We start from the raw sequence: 23,262 nt of genomic DNA on the forward strand, positions 1-23,262 counted from the left end.
GTCCTTTTTCTCCCAATCTCTCAGGTTTTGTAAGGTTTCCAATGGCTTCAGATCTTTTCTGTGTGATGTATGGGCGCGAGTGCAAGTACGGAGCTCCTTACTTCTCCGCCATCTTGCCCCCTTCTCAAATTATTTTTATTGCAGGTGACTGAAATCCACCACATTGGCTTAACCAGAATGGGAGAATTCATAATTATTGTGGGGTATCTTATGGAGTGGATACCTTATGGAGTCCAGGGAAGGGACACAGTGGGACCTGATGAGTGTACTGAATCTGCTTCTTTCCAGTCTATATCTTCTGTGTGCAGACAGGCTTTGATTGAATACTTGGCACACACTGCAGAACACAGAGGGTTGACTGTTCCCAGTTACATATTACAGGCCTACCAGTTTGGCTGACTTTCTGTTTCTCACTCAGTTTGGTTAAGTTGCTGATCATCTCTGAAAAAATCAAGTAGGGTCAAAGAATAAGATAGGGAGAAAGATCACTGATTATCCCAACTGTGTCTCCAGTAAGTACCATTTCTGGCCCAGGAACCTTGGCCAGAGGAGAGTGTTACTAGGGGCAGAATGGTTACCAGAGGCGAACTTCTGTCATCTGTAGATGTCCCCTTTCAGCTATTTTTAGGGGACATGCGGGTTCTGGTGAGACAAGCTGGTAGGTATCTACTACCCTGTCTTTCTGGGAATGATCTTAGTCATTTTCTGACTCTGAAATGTAAGGCTAATGTGGAGAAAAACAAAATGAAGAAGACATTTTTAGGGTTCTGGAGGTCTGTGTTTGAATTTCAGCTTGTTTATCTGTATATAACAACTGACAACTTGTTTATATCCTTGGGACTTGGTTTTATCTATAAGATGGTATTTGTGAACCTCTTTGGAGAAGGCATTCCCAGGCTTATCTTACCCTCTAGAATTCCCTTCTGTATTCATTTCTAAGCCTGTGCACTTCTCCTGCATCTTCTCACCTTCAAAGCCCTGGACAATGAGGGAGAGCCAGTATTCCATACTCTAGTATGTATGGCTTATAGTTTGTTTTTTCTTTTAATTTTTACAAATTGAAGTTTCTCTGCCCATGTTGGCAATACCCTATTTATAGTTTTGAAGTTGTTTTTATATCCCTTCCCCTGTTAACTATTCTGACATTACTTTGGACCATCTTACTCAACTTTCTCCTAAGAGTCCATATATATCCAGTGCCACTACTATCTCAAATGTGTCATTTGACCTGCATTTCATCTTTCTATACCCTTGGAGGGAAGGGGCATGTTTTCTCTGTATCTTATTTACCCAGCAACACTTGACCTGGAGCTAGCACATAGTAGGCATTCATTAAGCATTTGTTGTACCACAAATATATTGAACACCAGCTGTCATGTGTGAATGGGATTGTCAGATGGTCCACAAAGGAAACAGTTGTGGCAAGTTACAGAAAAAGGACTATCTTTTCATTGGAGCATAAGGTTGGTTCTTTGATCTGGAGGAGTCTTTTTCCCCTGACAAAGATTTAAGCACACTGTGTGCTTTCTTTCAATTAATGCTAATGGCAGGGTTTCCAACAAATACAGCAAATAAGAAGGATAAGAGACAGAGACAACTTCCAATGCTACTTTTATTAAAAAATAATCTGTAGCTTATCTTAGCTCTTTCAACATCTAATATCCAAGGATGGCTATTTGAATATTTTCCCTGCCAGTACCTCTAAGGTTTGAAGCGAGGACATCACTGATTCCTCATCTCTGCCCAGCAATATGTGCAGCACAGACAACAGGCTGTCTCCTGCCTCCTCCTCCTTCTCTAGTTTCTCTTCCCTTGCTCTTTGCCACTGCTCCATATTTATGAAAAGGGGAGGGTGAGAAGGGAAAGGAAGAGCTGTGATGCGTTATTACTTGTTTCTAGGGGTGTTCTCCCTTTGTCTTTTATAATTTCTCTCTTTATTCTTTTCTTTTTCTGTTGCCCAAATCTTATTTTTGTGTTGTTCCACTTTCAATCTGCCAAACTATGGGGTTGACTATCCTAAGTTGGAAAAGAGAAATATAAGTGCATGCTGATATAGCAGGTATAATTATAAATATCTTTCTGCATCTGCAGCCAAAATCTAGGTTTGCATTTGCCTAATGTGACAGTTGCTTATCAGCTGTGTGAACTTGGTGAGATTGCTTAACCTCTCTCTGTCTCAGTTTTCTTGTCTACACAATGGAGATAATAGTACCAATCACATAGGCATAATATGAAAAATAAAATAATTCTATAAATGTGATATTATAGTTTCTGTCACATTGTAAGTGCTAAAAAAGTTTAATATTATTGTCGTTACTGTTATTATTGGTAATTGTATCATGACGTATCCTTTAGCATATTTCCATTCAGCGAATGTTCTTTGAGTTTAATCTGAATGTAAAATCCTGTGCTGACTCCTGTAGGAGATATTAAGATATCTTAAGGTTCCAAATTTAGAGGAGTTTCCAGTCTGATGGATATGAGATACATATGCAAACTAATCTTACTAGGAAGAGGATTGTAAATGCTAGAAATGAGATAACAATCCAAAATGAATGGGAGTGAGCAGTTAAGCACAATGTTGAATCTAGTAAGGTTTTATTGAGAGGTACTATTTGAACTATGAAGAATAAGATAGGGTGAAGGAAACTAAGAGGGAGGAAAAGCATTGGAGTTTGAGGAGGCTTAAAAATTAGCTGAGGAAAGAAATATTGGATAGTCTTTTTCCATCCATATAATATTTCATTGCAAATTTGTCTATTTAGTCAATTGATTAGACAATAATTCACATGCAAAGAGACAGGAAAGGACTGCTGTGGATTAGCATTTTCCAATTGGCTGATAGAAATTCCCGGACAAATGATTCTGTGGTCATATACATTTTGATATTGCAAAAACATTTTGCTATCCTTTCAGATTCTGCCTCCAATTTTCTTACTACTTGCAACCTAACGACTAACACATGCCATATATTTTAAGATTTTCTTAACAGCACCGCCTAACTTTTTTTCCCCCAAAATCCTGTATGACATGAGATTGGCCAACTTAGGCTGCAGCAACAAACAACCTCAAAATCTAGCTTAGAGCAACAAAAAATTGATTTCTCAGTCATGCGTACCATGTCCAAAGCAGGCCAGCAGAGAGGGGTGCACTGCTCATTGTCGTCTCTCAGTGACAGACTGATTGAAGTTCCATCTAACACCTGCTTCTGCAGCATCCTTGGGAAAAGGGGCAGAGGCTTTGATGGTTCCACCCAGAAGTGTTTATATTCACTCCATTCACGGTTTTTTTTGTCCAAAGCAAGTCATATGACCACTTCTAATTTCGAAGAAGGTGGAAGTAAAACTTACCATGCTCCTAGGGAACGAGAGGGAAACTTGGGTATTTGTAAACAGGTCTAATGACTATTGTAATTAGATTACATGAAGTTAAATGAGACTGCAGAATTTCTCAGTCTTTAATATACTAATGTAAAATGTGGATCTCCCAGAGGGTGTTATACCATACAGGCTGTCACTCTTATTTGAATCTGGGACCCTTTTTCTTCAATAATTTCATGGCACTATTGTTTCATGGAATCCAAAGTATGAAATTTTTATATATACTAAAGGCTATTTTTAAGTGACTATGTTTAGAAGTAGGAACTGAGATAGGATTGGTATTTTTAGACCTGAGTAGCTGGTACAGCAGTCTGAATGTTTTTTCAGTATATTAGATAAAATAGATAATCCACTTTTTTTTCCATTTGTGATCACCCACTGGAAGCCAAATCTTGTTTTGTCTTTTTATACATATTTTCACATTTAATTCTCCTAAGAGCAATACCAGGAAGATAAGGTACATTACTCCCATTTTATAGTTGGGGATAAAAGAGATTGAGTAACTTACATAAGGTTTTGCTTGTAACTGGCAGAACTGGGGTTTGAATCTGGGCTATGTGGTGACTGAAATCGTGCCCTGACTTTCAGTATAAGGATAGAGTGTGATCAGAACCTCAAGGAGATGACTGGTGTGTTAGGGTTCTCCAGAGAAACAACAAATAAGATACATTTATTAATTTTTTATGTTTATTTATTTTTGAGAAAGAGAGAGAGAGGCAGAGAGCAGAGTGTGAGTTGGGGAGGGGCAGAGAGAAAGGGAGACACAGAATCTGAAGCAGGCTTCAGGCTCTGAGCTGTCAGCACAGAGCCTGACGTGGGGCTAGAACTCATGAGTGTGAGATCATGACCTGAGCCAAAGTCAGACGCTCAACCGACTGAGCCACCCATGTGCCCCTGGATACATTTATTTATGTATGTATGTGTCTATGCATTTATAATGGGAGCTGGCAACTCTGAAATTTGTAGGACAAGCTTTTGGCTAGAAATTGAGGCAGGTATGTTACTGAGGGAGAATTTCTTCTTTTTTTAAAAAAATATTTTATTTATTTATGAGAGAGAGAGAGACAGTGTGAGCAGGGGAGAGTCAGAGAGAGAGGGAGACACAGAATCCGAAACAGGCTCCAAGCTCTAAGCTGGCTATCAGCACAGAGCCTGATGCGGGACCCAAACCCATGAACTATGAGATCATGACCTGAGCCGAAGTCGGATGCTCAACCAACTGAGCCACCCAGGCGCCCCAGGAGAATTTCTTCTTAAAGCTTCAGTTTTTTTGCTCATCAGTCCTTAGACTAATTGGATGAGGCTTACCTATATTATGGGGGCTGATTTGCTTTACTTAAGATCAACGGATAGTACCCATCTACAAAGCACCTTCACAGTATTATCTAGACTAGCATTTGATGAAACATCTGGGCATTATAGCCTAGCCAAAAAAACACATACAATTAACTATGCCAACTTAAATAAATGAAATGCTTCTGTGAAGAAAAAAAATTGGATGAAATAGATACTCTAAATTTTAACTTGGTATAGCTAGGATTAAAAGTTCCATTCAGGAAAGATTTTGTTTTATTTATTTTACTTTTTTCTTCTCTTCTGGCTCTTCATCATCCAAATTAATTCTATCCTTGAGCCCAGCAAAGCTGTTAGGACATTCTGACCTGGCTTCCATACCTCACCCTCATCCACTTCTCAGGAATCATGCCCCCAGGACTCCATGTTAATTATGCCTCTTGTTTTGACTTAATTTCGTTCTCCCTTCATTTCCCTTTCTCTGTTTTCTGAGCATTAACCCTTTCTATTATGTCAGTTAAAACAACAACAACATTTTTTTTTTAAGTAGTAGCCCTTTAAACATAGTCTTGCTCGAAAGTCCAATATGTAAAACAGATGTTCAAGTCTGTTCTTCTGAAACTTGGGTAGAGATCCTGGAACTTCACTCCCCCCCCCCCCAATTTTACAACCTCATCTCTTCTCCAAGCTGCTGTTCCATGTACAGTGAGCTCCATGGTACACTAAGGTACACTAAGGTACCATATCAACAGTTCTCTAGGCTGATTTGGGAGTCCTGGAACCCTTATGGGGGATCCACCAGTACAACTTCATGCTGATCCCACACTATTGCTGTGGATGGGGCTCCTATATGGTAATGTTTCTACTTTTGCCCTGTGAATGTTTCCAGGTAGTAACCAGTGACTGCTTCAGAGCTTGTCATAAACTACCCAATATGATTCTGTTATGGAAGAATTTACAGTAGCTGCCCTGAAAATACTGTGCTTTGGATCAATGACTTTTCAAGTGGCTTAGTGCTGCCACAGCTCCATAACCATGTGTCAAACACAACAAAAACTAGTGGTTGTTGTTTGTTTACAATAGTCATAATTTTCTTGTATTAATAACACATTTACTTCAAAAGTGCCTCGCAAAAAGATAGTGTCAAAGGGCTTGCAGCCTGTAGCATAAAACCTGACAGTTTGAAAATTTTTGTGTTAGAAAACAAAAGCCCCCTTCTCTCTTGAATGAATAGAAAATTAGCAGTTCCAAAACAATAAAACTGACTTAATTGCTATATCATTAAAACATATTCTTCGTGTAAGTTCTAAGTTTGCCCCTCCCCCATATGAGGTTCTACTAATATGTTAGAAATCTCCATTTTGCCATATAAATATATATATATTGTCACCTACTGCATTCTGAGATTAAATCAGTAAAAAGAGGATTCGTGTCAAGTGGCCTATGGCATGGCATGAATGTTCTTTATTCCTTTTCTGAAAGGGAGTGAAGGTCCTTGGAACTAGATGCAAACTGTAAGCACAAAACTTTCATTCTTCACCTTTCCTATGTTAATACTTGTTTTATTTAGATTGAAAGATCCCTGGTCAGGTACGATGCCTATATTATGCACTCTCTTGAATGCCAATTATTGGCACTGTTCCTAATGCCACAGTTAAAGCAGATAACAATGCTCTTATAATAAAAAGGCACCTTGAAACCCTGTGGCTTGTCAGAGCTTGATTCTGCCAACTGGTTCTTTGCCCAGTATCCTCTGCATACTCACTAATGACAGTCAGGGATGCCATGTAATCCTTCACCAGTTAGCATAGTAGTCATTCTAAACTGATTTGGGAAGGCTGACACATCAGACCCTGAAGAATGGTCATCCCCTAGGAAGTCACGTGGTGGTATTGGATCCCAGAGACCTGGTGTTCCCAAAGCACTAAATACAGCAAAAAGCCAATTCTAAAAGAATAGCCAGGTCTCAGTTCCCATTGGAGTGAGCATTTGTCAAGGCAGGGGACTAGGGCTGGGAGAGCTGCCCTGTGGTTTGAGGGGGGAAACAGGTCCCACCCTTTAGGACTTCTCTATTCTCTCATGATCTTTCTCCCATACTACCCCCCCCCCCTAATGTGTTTGATTCATCACTGTTTTTCCCATCAGATCAACAAGTTAGTTTGTGAAGTTGTTGATAAATATTGCTTCTCCCATCTACGGGTACGTTTTTGATATATCTGTAGAATGAGCTAGATGTAGGAAGGCTACAATGCAAAGGCCGTAGGGGAGAGGATGATGATGATAATGACAACAAATATTTTTAGAGGGCGTATGTTACTTGTGTCGACCCTTGTTTTAAGTGCTTTACATTCAGAGCCTAGAAATGCCATTGTACAAGGTGTTTCCTGAGCAAGGATGGCCAGGTAAGGGGGTAAGTGGGCTGAATTCCATCAGGAGCTTTTTGCTGTGCTGTTCACCCTGGAGAGCGGATGTGTTCACCCTGAAGGACACCTTTATCTAATTTCCACAATGTGCTGCTCACTACTAGCAGCTCTGTTTGTATGAATTCATCCATTTCATCCCCACAGCAGTGCTTTGGAGTATCGTTTTCAAATACTTTAAAATACGAGGCAATTGTTGCACAGAAAGTTTAATGAAATCCCCAAGAATACAAGTGAATGTGTCAGGATTTGAAACACCAGTCAGAACAGAACCTCTGCCCCAGTGAGCAATAGCAGCAGGATACACGGCCATGAGTGCAACCAAATGCTGCCCCTTTTTCCTCCGGTGATGGTACTTAAGACATTTTCTGTAATATCTGCATCTTTGTACATGCTCACCCTATATCTAAGGTAAATTGCACTTTACAAAAGTTCTCTGATACGCTCTAAAATATATTTCAAATGCTTTCTTTTCTTAATCTTTAAATTACATTTTTCGAGGGATGCTGTATCATATGAAATCAACTACATCCAGAAAGAAAATGGTCATCAAATGTGGGGAAAGCACAGGTTCTCTTTTTATTCAGCAGCCTCAACCTTATGTATTTATACACTATCCAGTATACGCAGATAGCTGTCTGGATGCACTGAAATGCTTTGTAAATCTTAGTGATAAGTGGTTTTTATTTAAATGTAAAAATGATACCTTTGTCCTCAGATAGTTGACATTAAAAGGTTTCTTTGGGGAAATCAGAGCAGCAAGAAGGACATCAATGTGATTACGCCACCTTGTGGCTGCTGGTTGATTTTCAGCCTCTTTGGATCTCTTGGAGAATTTCAAGGGCTTTCTCGCTGTTGATTCTCTCCAACTCTTTCCTGAGGCAAGGACTCCTACGTGAATTTAGCCTAGGGAATCACCTTTTTTTGTGCCTGGGGATGTTCTCCTTTCACAAGTTTTGGAAGGCACGTTAAGTACAGTTAAGTACATTATTGCTGGTGGCCAATTTACCCCGTTCTTCAGCTCTGTCCTCCCAACCTTAGTGTCACAAGCACAATGTAAAGTATTGACGCAGGAAGGAATGCTTTACAAACCTCCGCCCAGTGCAACCTCAGACTTATTTTAGGGCACAGCACCATCGTCACTTACTCAACTGTTACTTGCTGAGAAAATGTGTCACTACTAGAAAGTAGGTCTTACTCAAGCCACAATTAAGCGTTTGTATCAAGGTATCCCACCTTCTAGCTGGGCAGCACACCAGACTCAGTGTCTTCCGGGCTCCAGTTGTGCCAAAGCATGGTAGAAAGAATTAGAAAATATGTTAGTAACATCTGCAGTTAAAAATCCACAACAGTCTCTGAAGGAAATGCATATAAAGATAGACATCTTCTATGCAGGGCTTTGTCAAACACAGTCATCTCAAGAAAAGAAGGGGGATTGGAGTTTAAATATATTATAATAAAAAGAACTGAAAAGCAATAAAACTTCAAAAGCTGCAGTACACTATGTTAATGCCACAAATATTTCTAAGATATTTCAAAGTAACTAGAACGAATACTTTTAGTCATTTATTGGAGTCAAGGAGATAAGCGCTTTAAACATACTCATTCTTGTGAACAAGAACAGCCTGTGGAAGGTGTTGATTTTTCTGATCAAGACGGAGTATATTTAAGTGAGGAGAGTACATTTTTGAAGACTCACAGATTTACAGTTGTGAAGCTTTTAATGTAATGTGGGGATGTACCTCTAAATTTACTGAAAGGAGAATGAGCTCCAAGAAAGGAAAAGGAATATTGAGGGGAAAGGCCTGAAAAGGAAAGCAGGTTACGTGAGGTGGTTGTTATGCATTCTCAAAAGTGAGAAGAGAATAAATCTGACCAACATCTGAAGACACATGCAAACCACTCCAAGCTATGGGGCGAGAGGACAGAGACCCAGATGTTTGACGCTTCAAACCAGGCCCTCTGGATTGAGGCATCTGTGAATAACTCATCTGAGGAGGAAAGAGTTTGCTCTGACTTACTGATGAGCATGTCACAACAAGGGGCTTCCAGAACACAACTTTCCCAAGGCATCACTTGCACAATTTGCAGGCCTAGGAGGGGTTTCCACAGGAGGCAAACCACTTCTTAAGGATGAGAGAAAACTAGAGAGGGGAAGAAGAGAAGCTATCATATGAGATGAATAGAAATTTGGGCTCACAGCCAGACACTGACGACCATAGAAAAAAGCCCCAAGGATGTGAAAACCTATTGGTGTATAATAAAAGGCTTCTGGCCAGCAAGTCTTAGAATAGATAAATATGAAGCAATAATTAGCAGGATTTTAAATATCTCTCTAAAATATGGCTTGAAAATTTTCATCCCCCAGGAGGTCTATAGCTAAAGATGGACATAAAACTGGAGGAAAACTCTTAAGTTTTTAGCGTCTGAATGGCAGCCTGAGTAATTTACCAGATCACTAGGAAGAAAAAGAGGAACTGTCCAAATTTTCAGTCAATATTTATCTCTTAGGTTAATAAATCTTGTTCCTGACCACAGCAGAAGTCAATACCTCCTGATTATTATGTGCAGGTGCTTCCTCGGCCTTTCTATTTGCCCAAACTCGTCTTGGAATGAGTCACCAGTTCCCCATGAGCCCCTCTCTTAGGTAATGGGTGTAGACTGAATAATTGCTTACATATCAAAGGTGTGGGCAGGTTGCCAATAATCAGTGTTATAGCTCAATGTTTATTAGAATCATGAATTCTGATGTGTTGGCTTTTCCACTTTAGGCTTTGGGAGTGGTGTTTAGAAGTGCAGTGGGGCTAAGGTATTCTTGTGAAGCATTCAAAGCCTGCAACAGAGGCAGGAGCATGGAAGGCAGATGTAGAGGAGAAAAAGTATGTAACATTTAGAGAATGAGAGAGGACCTAGTTTTGAGTCCTGTCAATACCATGGAGTGCCTCAGCTGCTTTGCACTTGATCTGTTGCCTTTCTGAAAGAGGACTGATAACTGACTTTAAAATGTTATTATGAGAGTTAAGCAGATCACAAATATGGAAGTGATTTGTCATCTGAAATCTAAGGAGAACATGAGTCTGAATCAGTCTCAGCAATGATGAACCCATTAAAAAGGAAAAATAAAGCAGATTTCTTTTTATCTTTAGAAAAAAAATAGAGAGTTTCATTAAAGGTATATTTATTTGTTAGGGACATGATATATCAAGCACATTTTTAGAGTGAGATCGGGATGTATGCATTTCCTTCTTAGTCATGTCTTCCTTTAATGGCTACTGCTGTGAGTTAAACATTTTGGCTCAGAAGAGATGATCAAGGTTGATGATTCTTTCCTCTTAGCTTCTTCAAAACAAATCTTTCATTTAAGAAATGCAAGGATACTTATATCTTTAAAGTTCAGTTTGATGCATTAAGTTGACTAGAATCTAATTTTGCCCAGGCAGAGAGAAAATAGAAACACGAGACAGCTAAGTCACATCATGTGGTTTGCTAGGTGAAAACTGTGGTTTGCCGTGGATTAAGCAGAATTCTGGCTCATCAGCCTGTCATCCAAGTGATGTCTGTTGGACCTTGTGCATGTTGTTGGCTATAACTACAAAAAATTTTCCTGATATAAAGTGGCCAAACAATGAGGTTTTGTGTTTGTGTGTCAGTTTGTTTTATTCCAGAAATGTTTAAGTGTACAAATAGTTCTTTCAATGGTACCAGTTGTGTTGGTAGGAACAAGATGTCAACTGACTGGCCCAGATGTGGAGAGAGGTGTCCTGTTGCCCGTTTACTGGACAACCCTGGGCGATCCTTTTCATTTTGCTGTGACTGTGTTTCCCAGGGATAGTACTTGACTGTCTTCCTCATCAAGCCCACTTCAGAAATAAAGAATGCTTTAAATATTAATCATTTCATAGACTAGAAACACTTAGCATTCTTCTGATGGAAAGCATCTGATGAGTTTCACATTTTAAATGTTACTGTGAGCAAACATTACGGTCAGGTTGGTGAGGTGAAGCTTCACTGTCTACAATGGCTTGTTGTTTACATTTCAAAGTTCTTTTATAGTTGACTTTTGATTTTTAAAATTTATTTAAAACTAAATTCATTTAACTAATTCATTTATGGCCATTGTAAAACTTAGACACAGAAAGAAAGAAACCGTGATTAAAAAAATTTTTTTAAATCCTAGTACCCAGATACAGCTACTGATATTTCCTCTGACTTTTTTTAGTTTATTATATTTTTTAAAATTGTAAAAGTAGCACATCATTGTCATATGATGGAAATAGTACTAAGGTATATTAAGAAAAAGGTTATAATCTTTTCTTTCACACATTGCTGAGGTAACCAATCTGAGTAGTTCGGTATGAATCATTTGGTGCTTTCCTCTACACTCAAACAAATATAGACAAAAGGTATATAACTTTAGATTTTTTTAAACAAACATTGAATTGTACTATATGCATTATTCTATAATTGTATTTTTGATACTATTATAGTTAAATTTAAACATGTTAATATACATACCTCTGTATATATCTAAATCATTCTTTTTCAATTAGCAGTATAACATATTTATCTAAACCATTCTTTTTCAATTAGAAACCATAATGTTTATATGACTGTGCACAATTTCTAAAGAGGCTTAAAATAACAATTATTATCTCACAGTTTCCGAGTGTCAGAAAGCTGGGAGTAGCTTAGTTGGGTCATTCTGGCTTAGAGTTTCTCATGAGTCTGCAGTCAAGGTTCTGGCTGGGTCTGCAGTCATCTGGAGGCTTGACTCAGTTAGGCGGATCTGTTTCCAAAGCAGCTGGCTGTGGGCTGGACACCTCCATTCCTTGCTGGCTGTTGGAAGGAGGTTTCTATTTCTTTACATGTTGACTTCTACATCTGGTTTTTTGAGTATCCTCATGACCTGGTGTTGGCTTTCCCTTGGGTTAGTAACCCAACAGAGCGGAAGATTCAGTATCTTTTATGACATACCCATGGAAGTTTCACAGCATTATTTCTATGGTATAACTAACGAGTATGTATATTGTTCCCCCATTTAGTCAACATAAAAAGAGGCTCAAAATATATGTCTGTACATGCTAGTACTTTTATTTATTTCAAGTCCCAAAAGTAGGATTCCTCATTTAACAGTTCAGTGGAAACTGTTCTATTACTTTTCTGGTTGGTTGTAGTAATTCTTTTATTAGCAAATAATGTAGGAAAGACCTTTTTCCACAAACTCTGACATGAATATTAAAATCTTTGCCAATAATGCATATAGCCATATATAGCTATCTAGATTGTTTCTATGTATTTATATATTTTACAGATATATATAACATACAGAAGTAAAACAGGATAGTCCCCCCTCTTTTTTTAAACCAAAAATAAACTGTTATATATATATTGCTTTGCAACTTGCTTATAAAATTCACTTATCAGTATATTCTAAATGCATTTCCCTGATAATATGCATTTCCATAATTAATCTTTTTTAATGTTTTATTTTTGAGGAGGAAAGAGAGAGAGAGAGAGAGAGACAGAGAGAGAGAACACAAGCAGGGGAAGGACAGAGAGAGAAGGAGACACAGAATCTGAAGCAGGCTCTAGGCTCCGAGCTGTCAGGATGGACCCCAAATGTGGGGCCTGAACTTGTGAACCTCTAGATCACAACCTGAGATGAAGTTGGATGCTCAACTGACTGAGCCACCCAGGCACTCCTCCATAATTAATCTTAATGGCTGAATAGCATATCCATTTATAGATATATTATCTTTTATTTAATAAATTAGTTATTATTATAAATGTAGGTTGGTTCCCATTTTTTCCCTATAATTATAAAAAGTTCAGCATTAAATATTTTTAAATGTACAGTTTTGAGTTCTGATATGATCTTTTTCTTGCTTCACTTTATAATAGTACACTTAGGCAGGGGCTAAACTAAATAGGTCATAAACTTGTTGGGTGCATAAACTATAATTCCTTTGCGAGTGAATAGGTAAGTGTTTTTATCAGAAGACAAATAAGAGTTGCTTATTGTTGACAAATAATATCCTTCCTAATTCTTGATTGTTGTGGTTTCTATTCACCAGAAAAAAAAACAAAAAACAAAAAACTGTTCTTTCCTCTCTCTATCTACTACCAGGTGAATAACTTTCTAGAAAGGATTTCACTGGATTTGCAATTACCATGTCTTATTTCTAAGGGTCTCTGTTTAAAAACCAAGCTGAGAGTAGTTCCTGATGGAAAAGATTCCTCCTCTTCTTAGCACTAATTAACATTGATATAGCATTTATCTTGATGCCACGTACTCTGCTGAGTACTTGTAAGCATTATCTCATTCAAGTCTCTCAATAATTTATGACAGTGTACTATTGATACCTCCAGTTTTCAAATAAGGAAAATGCATCTTAAAAAGTTCAGCACTCACCCACAATCTCATAGCTAGTCCATAGCACAACATGGGGACAAACCACATGGGTCTGACCCCAGGGCCTGAGTTTGTGACCACTGCTCTGTTCTGGTTCTCAGTACTAATACTATCAAACTTGCCAGAAGTTGAGAGTATTTGAAGACATTTGCGGTAGGACAGTAGTTGTAGGAGGTCTTTACTAGTACAATAATTTAATACTTCTTTATCTTACATGACACCTTTGTCAATGTCAGTGTTTTGCTTCTTACATGCCTGTTTTCCCTTATGAATGACAATAATTTCAAGGGCAGATTTTGTGTTCAGGAAAGATTATTCAAAGGTTGAGTTTAGTTAAAAATATATTTGAATTATTAGTTGTAAAAATTTGAAAACTTAGCTCTTCCATAATCTTGTATCTGTAAGTCTAGCAAATTTAGCAATCACTTTTATGAAGCCTTTGATTAATGTTTAGACCCATGTACAAACTAAGGTAATTAAACTCCTTCAAACGTTTTAAACTAAATTTATAAATTAAATATATGTGACTTCTTATTTAGATACTTCAACTGTGTGATTAAAAACAAACTTTCCAGAATACTTAAAATACCTCTAATGGCTCTAATAAATTAAACCTAGAAATATTATGAACCTCAAGTTCTCTTAAATTTCAATACTTAACTTCGTATACTTACTGTAATTACTGTATAAACTAAATTAAATTTCTACTTAAATTCACAGGCCCAAATCAATTGCTTAATTACACATTTTAAGGTGAATCACAAATTTTACCTGTTCTCTAATAAACTAAAATATCTTAAACATTATAAATACTGAAAAGTTAATCATGCTTCCTTAAGACATAAATATTAACACTATGTCTTTGATTCTCTTAAATATATCTGTAATTAATTCTAAGCTTCCAAGTTAAAAAAATTGTTCATCTACCAATGAAACAGTTTTATCATCCGAAGCAGTTATGGCAGATAATTTCGTAGTCAAAACTGAGTATGAACAGATATTGGCTAGCATATTGAATGAATCATTTCTAGTGACCAAATGGGTTATGCAGAGCCATATTCATAGTCATCATCTAATGGGCATCAAAACTTAAAAAAAGTTGTTCTCATAACCTGAATATCTATGACCTTCATCAACTTAAGGCCATCTGTTACCCCACCTAAGTTGCTAAACAGACTAAGTGAGAAAGTTCAGGGGCTCCTGTAAACCTATCACTACAAGAAGACAAGGGTTTAGGTTATGTCATCTTTTTCATCTATATGTACAGAATATTATCATGGCAATCACAAGTAGTAAGGAGTCAAAATGGAATTTCTTAATTTTTGTCAAAAATTCACATATATATGGAGATACACAGAATTTGTATAACAGGGTTTGTCAGATTAAAAACATAATTTTTTTTGTGGGGGTGGTAACCCAGAGCTATGCCCAAACTACATGCTTGTCTCATGTTGTACTTTCTGATGTTTATGGTAAAAATGTAGACATTTTGGTGCATGAACCTGGGTGTGTTTCTATAGTATTATCAATAAACTATTTTATTAGATGGCTCTTCAGTACCATTTGGGTGTGTTTTCATTATAGAACTATTTCCTTCTTACTAGAGACCACGAATTCGAAGACTTATATGGCTAACCAACATTTTGCCACATTTCCAGTGGTTTTGGAATCATTTCAGCCAAATTACTGATTTGTCTTGAGCTATGATTCATTGTAAAGCACGTAAAACCAATAGACATCTAAGAAGATCTGCCATTTAGTACAGTGAGGTGTCTTGGACCTTCCTAGGAGTTAAGAACTCTGTGAATTTATATAGATAAACTAAATGAGGTTGTTTATGAGAAATTTGTTCTCAAAGTTGGTAAAAGCTTTAGGCAGGAACTTGGCGGTTGATGGCAAATGCACAAATAGATGTAAATGTAATTCAGCCATTAAAATCTAAACCCATAGAAGCGAGGAAATTCACAGTTAAAGGAGGAAATGGGATGTGCAGAGCTTTCTCCAGTCATGAGGCACAATGGGGTGTATTGAGGAATTGGAGGCATCCCATAGCGTGAGACATTGAAGGCATCTCTCATGTTTCATCCCTAACTTGCAGATTATGGAACATTTATGGATTTGACTCTTCCTTGTGAAGTGCCATCTTTTGGGAGGTGGTTAGAAAGGAAAGATACTTTCTGAGTTTTTCCTTTGTTATTACCTGGAGGCTGAAGATGGAGGGATGAGGGTAGGTTCATATCACATGAAAGAATTTTGGGTTAGTAGTCTGTAACATCAATGTCCTGGCCAAATATTCCTCCAGGATTTCATGCATTCATGATCCATGTGTACAGACCTCAGTTCAGGCAAAGCTCCTAATCAAACAGAGACTTAGAGTAACCCAGCACGCCCTGTTCAGTTTGGATGTACAGAGTTTGATTTCTTATCAACGTGAGAGCTCTTTGGAACAATGGAGAATTGTTTTCCATTTCCACTTCTCTCAACTATGGTAATATAAAATCTCTATTTGGCTTATGTGTGAATGGATGGTTGGTATGAATAGACAAACTAAAACATGACCTGGTAACACCCCATTTGCATTATTTTGTCATTTCAGAAAACTTAATTTTAAATATACTTTTTTAAAAAAGTGTCTTTATCTTGACCTGCTTTTAAAATCATCTGGTAAATATAAGATCTCATTTGAAGAGCAGAGTCATCTTAGCAATGGGCAACCTGGAAGGAGGTCTCTAGAACATGTGCATGTGTCCACAAAACATGTGCACTTATATACACACACAGTGGAAGCAGTAATCAGAGACCTGGAGAGCTCTACACTTCAGAGAAAAAAAGTTTAAATATCTTTTCTGCTTTTTTCCCCCTTTCGGACAAAATTTCTTCATACAAGTTTGAGCATTCTACGTTTCAGTTTGAAATTAATCAGGGTAAGAGGACCTAAAATACAGGAAGAAGAATGGTTGACATCCTGAACAATGATCTAGGAATGTTATTGATGTCATTTGAGTAAACACATGTTTAGTAAGCCAAGGAGCCTACATTGGCCACCACTATGGTATAAACAACACGTGGCTATATGCATTTAAGATCTTAAAATGACTCCACCCCTATCATCTACAGTAAAAGAAAAATGTTTATAATAATATATATATTGACTTCTGCTTTCTAGTCCATAAGAAGATTTATTGTCTCACTCTTCAGTCAATTTTAACCTCTTTGGGTCAACAAATCTTGATATTGATCTCAACAGAAGTCAATATCTGCTTATTACTTACCTCCACATTTAGACGCCTACCAACAATTCTTATGGGCATTTCCTTGACAGGCAATAGTGAATACTTGCTGTCTACTTTCTATACAAGATACATTTCTGTAGGCTTTGTATATATTATCACTTTTACAAGACTAAGTTCAGATTTAGTAATAACACTAAATGAGAAAAGAAGATAGGTAAGTTCAAATATCTGTAAGTATAAACTAGAGAACTTTACTATTCTCTTATCATTTCCTACATAATAAAAATCATGATCTTTATATTAATTGTTCTCCAGTCATTTCCTACATCAAAGATAATTAGACAACGTGGTATTTCTTATTCACCAAAGAAAGAACACAAAAGTATTTTTAAGACTGAAAACTCTATTATGATGATATTATATAAAGGTTAAAATTCTAGACTACTTTAACTGCTTTCAAAAGCAAGAAAAGCAGACTAGTCAAGCATTCCAGCAAATGTCTGCCAAGTTCTAACTTCTAAACATGGAGATGTTTGAGATGTGTAACTTCCACCCTAGTCAGAGATATTTGAGGTTAGATAACTAAAGAGCTTTCAGGAAAGAAGTTTTGTTTGTTTGTTTGCTTGGCAACTGAAAAGAAATGAAGATCAAGAAAGCAGCCTTACCTAGACTTTTTAATGAATGTGAGACAAGTCCTACCACAGGCAATTATTAAACCATCCCCCAAAGTTGTTTTTTCCGCTTCTGGATGCAGTCCTGGTTTCGTAAGACCTGTAGGTGTAAAACAGCATCATCAGCTGTCTTGCTAACCTCACCTGTTGAAATATTAAAAAGGAAAAAAACACCAATATGTACAAACCCAGGGGCAGACAAAGCAAAATACACTCAAGGCTGTAAGGAATTAATTTTTCAAATTCAATAAATAAACCTCCATTGCATATGTATGCTAAAATCCCTAAAATTAAAATTCAGAAATACTTATCATTTGTGCTGCCCTTGAGATACTTCACCTTATCTAGATTGACTCACAACATCATGAAGTCCACATTTAAAATCTGTGTCTTGCCACAGGCAAAATGCCAATAAATAATAACAAAAAAAGGGAAGAAAGAAAATGACAAATGGAGCCAGGTAACACAGATCGCCGTAACACCAGCTGAAGTTTGCTATTGCACACTGTTTCTGTTTGCCAGATAATATAATTGTGAATCAAATGTGAAGAAACTGAAAATGGAACATTAGGACAAAAAAGAACACAGAAATACTTAAGTAGTATGTTCATTCAGAATATGTGTAAGCTTTCATAATAATTTAAAGCAGTTTTCTAAAAGATGTGAAAGCATGATTTTTCAATAGTCACTACTAGGGTGTTAATCAGTTTTTATAAGCTTTGTCTAAAAGAGTTAATTTTTTAAAACCCTGCCACTAATTTCACATTGTGCTTCCTGAATAAATTCATTAGCTTCCCCTACAAGTCTTAGTTTCTGTTTGCCAAAATAACCTGTTCAAAAGTGAAAAATGCAGTAGAGAAAAAAAAAAAGCCTATTGTTTTATGATAACTAAACTTCTTTTGCAAATATAATTTAATCCCTTAGTTTGTGGGTGTAAACACAACTGTAAAGTCATCTTGCAGTCCCATTTCTTAAGTATTTCCCTCTTCACCTTTCAGAGAATAAGGAAACAGAGTTGTGTGCCTTCAACCTTGCAAGACTGGAAATGTGAAAAGACTGTGTGAATAGGATATCCGTGAAATGGCTATATTGTATGATGTTTCTGCTCATTTGTAATGGATTTAGGAAAGGTGGAAAAGAGAAATGATTTCTCAAGCTCAACACTACTGCCATTTTGGGGGATAATTTTTCATTGCAGGTAGGGAGGGGTTCTCCTGTGTGTTATAGGATTTTTAGCAGAATCCCTTGCCTCTACCCCACCAAGACGCTAGTGGCACCCCCTTCCCAGTTGTGACAACCAAAACTATCTCCAGATATTGGCATTTGTCTCATGGGGGATAGGACTGTCATACCAACATAGACTACTGTAGGTAAAACATTAAGATACATTGCAAAATCATCTATTACTATACTTCTGACAGACTAGCTCACATCGATGGCCATTTTGGATTACTGTAGGCAAAAAGATAATTACTAGACCATCCCTACTGGAGTTGTTTATTCTGCTTATGAATTGAATTCTAGTTCTATAATACCTCTAAGTGTCAGAATCAACAACCTTTTATTAAGTGAAAACACAGAATGGCAAAACTTAAGAGCCAAGTCTACAAGTCCAGATAGAGAATGGAATCTTAGAATTTTAGAACTGGAAGGAAACTTAGAGAACATCTATGCAAACATCCTCTTTTTATAGATGGACAATGAATCTAGCAAGGATATGTGACTTGCTCAACAACACTTAGTCATTTAGTGGCAGAGATAAGAATCCAAACCATGAACTTCAATTCCAGTTTCTTTCTTCTAGACCCACTGTAGGTCTGTTTATTATAGTAGATTATGAGTTACACATGGAACTTTTACCAATGCCATTTGCATATGTAAATTTAAGGGATGGTGACAGTATTGTATCGATACAGTTTGCTTCAAGGTTTTTAAGCATAAGACCTTATGACTTTATCATCTCAGATGATAATTTGCCTGGACTCAATCCTATGTTCAATACTTAGCATGTTCAATAGGTAGCTTTATTTTGGAAGATGTTATGACCATAAATAATAAAATATTATTAGATATTTTCATCTAAATATTTATCTCCTAAAACTTATCCTTTTCTCAAATCCCCCTCCAGATTTATCTAACTCCATAATTTTTCTCGTTTAAAAACTCACATTGCCCTTTACCAATTTATTTTTATTTATTTTCCAATTTCTAAATCCTATCAATTGCTTTTTTCCTAATATTTTGAAAAAAATTCTTTTTGTTCATATCCATTGCCATCATTCTGTAGAGTGTGTCTGTAGGCTAATAAGCCATGCCAAATTTATTGTGCCATATTTAGTCTTTTTATCTATCTACTACCCAATCTATCTTGCATACAACCATCTGAGGATTCTATAGTATTTTATGTCATGAGTATACCAATAAGTATTAATTGAACAATTCTTGGGTCAAGGAAATATTCTAGGCATAATTGCTAGATAGAGGTGATGAGGTAGAGCATGGGGAGAAGAGGATTGGCAGACAAAGAAGTTTTATAGAGGGGTCTTACTTTTAGAGTTTATATTTCTCTTGAAACGCACATTGCAGTAAACTAAAATGTTTAGCGCAAGATTGCATAGTACTTGCAAATAGGTACATATAGAAACTTAACATTTTGCATTTCAAATTCCTGATGATACATTTTCTCAAAACTCCAGTTTAAAGATAAATCCTAATGATAGTTTGAAAAGACCTTAAAACCCATTTGTAATATTCTCAACACTGTTCTTTCCCATGTATCCTGTTACAAGAACCAGTTCTGCAATGGCTGCAAACCTTGTGTAGTCATAGCTGATGTTACCATATGCATTTTGCAGATTACAAGGGCAATTATAGTACCTGCTCAGACTGACCAGTGAATAAGTAGCTAGAGCCATTTTAAGGGGACCTTTCTAGTTTTCAGCAACTATTGGCCACACCCATATTTATTCAGAGCTATTTATTCATAAGCTATTTATTCCTCTCCATCAGGGTCCTATTTCCTAGGTTTTCTTTGTTCTCTTCCTATTAGAGATGGAACCCAGGCCCTTAAATGTAGTGTAGCAGGTCTGTGAGACTCTGGTGGGCTATCAGAATTGTCTAAATTTGCTCTGTTTTGTTTAGCATTCCTGTGTAGTAGGTGTCCTTTTAGTTAAAGTTATACATTTTCTCTGTGTAAAAGATGATTGTAATTGTCACTTCTGTGTACAATACATCTTTTTTTGTGTGTGGCCTATCTCCAGTTTTTCTAGGGACACATCCTCTTGGCATCCATGTTGTTTATGGGAATGACCATTTTATACAATATGACATTGGCCTTGGGTGCCACAGTTGATTGACTCAATAGTTAGAATCTTATCTAAACTGGGCCACTGAACCTCTTCCCTGAAATTTTGAGTTTTTGAATTACTTATTTATTTACTGAAGCATAGCTGACATACAATGTTACATTAGTTTCAGGGACACAGTGTATTTGTCAAGTCTATATGTTATGCTGTGCTTACAATAAGTATAGCTACCATCTGTCACCATACCATGCTATTACAATACTATTGATTATATTCCTTATGCTGTACCTTTTGTCTCTATGACTTATGTATTCCATAACTGGAAAGCTGTACCTCCCACTCCTCTTCACCCATCTTGCCCATCTGACACTCCCTTCCCCTCTGTCCCCTATCAATTTGTTCTCTGTATTTATAAGTCTGTTTTGGCTTTTTGTTTGTTTGTTCATTTGTTTTGTTTTTTAGATTCCACATATAAGTGAATCATGTGATATTTGCCTTTCTCTGACTTATTTTACTTAGTAAATTTTGAATTTTAGGGTGGGAGTTTTGGCAATCTCTCTTGTAATTAAATATGTAAAATGTAAATTAACCCGAGAGCTCCTTCAGTGGCCAATTTTATGTCATGAATTGAACCAACTGGTTTACACAAGGAGAAGAGAAATGGAAAGATGACTAAAAAGGTATATTGACTAGAAATAGTCTTCTATTCCCTGGTGGCTCTGGTAGTACCTAAGCCCTGCTGCATTATTAAACTTTCTGTGCCTGAGATTTTTCTTGGATTCCATGGGATATTTGATTACTCTCCCCAAAATTTTATCTATTTCTGTAAGCACTTCAAGTTGGTTTTTTTGGTCACTTGCAATTAAAATATGTATCATGAGTAAATTCTGCCTTTGCAAATCCAGGAGAGGAAAATGTAGTTTTGAATAGAAACCAGTCTAAGGGCCATGAATGGCTAAACAGTCACATAGCTCTATGCAAACACACATATACCCCCCATACAGATCCTAAAATATGTTATCTTATAAAATAATAAAGGCCACAAATATAATTGTTAAGAAGAGGCAAATTAGAATTTACTATATTATTGTTTGGTTCAAAACTTTTATTCATATCCATTGTCATTAAAATGTAAACTCTTGAGTCTGGTGTTCTAGATCTGCCACAAGTTGCCCCAAGGATAGCTGTGGAAGGGACTCTTCACCATTCCTAGAAAGTTCCTCCCTGCTGCTTCTCACCTCAGTTCTTTTGCCATATTTCCTGCCTAAGAGGCTCTCCTCTTCCTCTATGCCCAATGAAACTCTTACTTATCCTTCATGGCCACATTTAGTTCCCACCTCCTGAGTTTTCGGGCCCATGGACGGCTCTTAATTCTCTGAAATCTTGTAGCTCTTATTACTTTAATCATTTTCTTAACATTTACTATTTGTGCCATGTATAGTTAATGAACTATTTTGGAGGTGCTGGTTTTAATTCTTTCTGGGAGATTATAAGCAAGCTATTTGAGGGTAGAGATTGTGTCTTTTCCTTTTCTTTTTTTTTTTTTAAACTGCACCTTCCTCCTGCCCTGCATCCACTAAAAGTGAGCATTTGGCAGAGTGCTTTATTTGAATTAACACATACAAGAATAAAATATGGTATATTCCCTAAGGGAACCAATTATAAATTTTACTTAAAGGGGCATTAAAAAATTAAATTACAAAGCTCATATTAGCAGAAGATAAAAAGTTTAACCAGCAGCTGCTACAGATACAGGGATGTTTGAGAATTAATTATAGATATAAATCTGAAAGTAAGAGAGCATGTGAGTAAATTGGGAGGTATGATGGTTAAAGAGAAGGAGAAAATAGCCAAACCTTACTTAATGTATTTCTTTTTCCTAAATAAGGGAAGTATGTGCATTCTCTAACCCACTAGACTGTAAGCTCCATGAGGCCAATTATCACCCCTGCTCTGTTCATCACAGTGAAGCCAGCCCCTGGTTCTCTGTCTAGTGGGATTCAACCACCAGGCGGGAGACTACAGTTACATAACCAGGATACGTTTTGTAGTGAATATTTCTGCAAAGATCATGCACATTTTCTAGCATTTCCAGAATTTGTACCCAGTTTCTGCAATGGCAACTAGGGACTGATTGACATTAGTAAAGTATTAGGAATGCCCTCAATGAAATGCATATAGTCAGGGAAGTAAAACCTCTATGCCGTGGAGACTATCTTCATAGTAGTTGCAGTCAGGACAACTGAGAGCTGTCATTAACAAGGATCTCTGATAAAAAGAAGTGGCCAAACCGAACAAGGAAGAGCATCAGACTGGAGCAGTGTAGATCAGCAGTGGACGTAGAAGCTGATGTGAAGAGTGGCATAGGAAGGATTCAAAGTAGAACTAGAGGGACATTCTCTAGCTTCTCTTAGTTAAGGGCTTCATTGTATCTTAGTGAGGAATTTATGGTGATTTTATCAGTCATATTTCTTTAGATTGCACTACAGAAACAGTGACCTCCAGCTCTCTGTGGCTTGAGACCACAAAGCTTGCTTGCATTTCAGGT

At 37.0% G+C, this 23,262-nt stretch overlaps 1 long non-coding RNA gene across 2 annotated transcripts in view; it reads right to left on the reverse strand.

Moving 5' to 3' along the window:
- Positions 1–17,399: 17,399 nt before the first annotated feature.
- The window catches only part of LOC120229461, a 32,104-nt gene continuing 26,241 nt past the window's right edge, over positions 17,400–23,262 (reverse strand). For both annotated transcript variants that reach the window (XR_005527737.1, XR_005527736.1), the window contains exon 3: positions 17,400–17,509. This is a non-coding gene — a long non-coding RNA (uncharacterized LOC120229461). The remainder of the gene's footprint in view (positions 17,510–23,262) is intronic.

The sequence above is a fragment of the Hyaena hyaena genome, unplaced genomic scaffold, assembly GCF_003009895.1.
Source record: "Hyaena hyaena isolate Hyena2069 unplaced genomic scaffold, ASM300989v1 scaffold_32, whole genome shotgun sequence".
Classification (NCBI taxonomy): domain Eukaryota; kingdom Metazoa; phylum Chordata; class Mammalia; order Carnivora; family Hyaenidae; genus Hyaena; species Hyaena hyaena.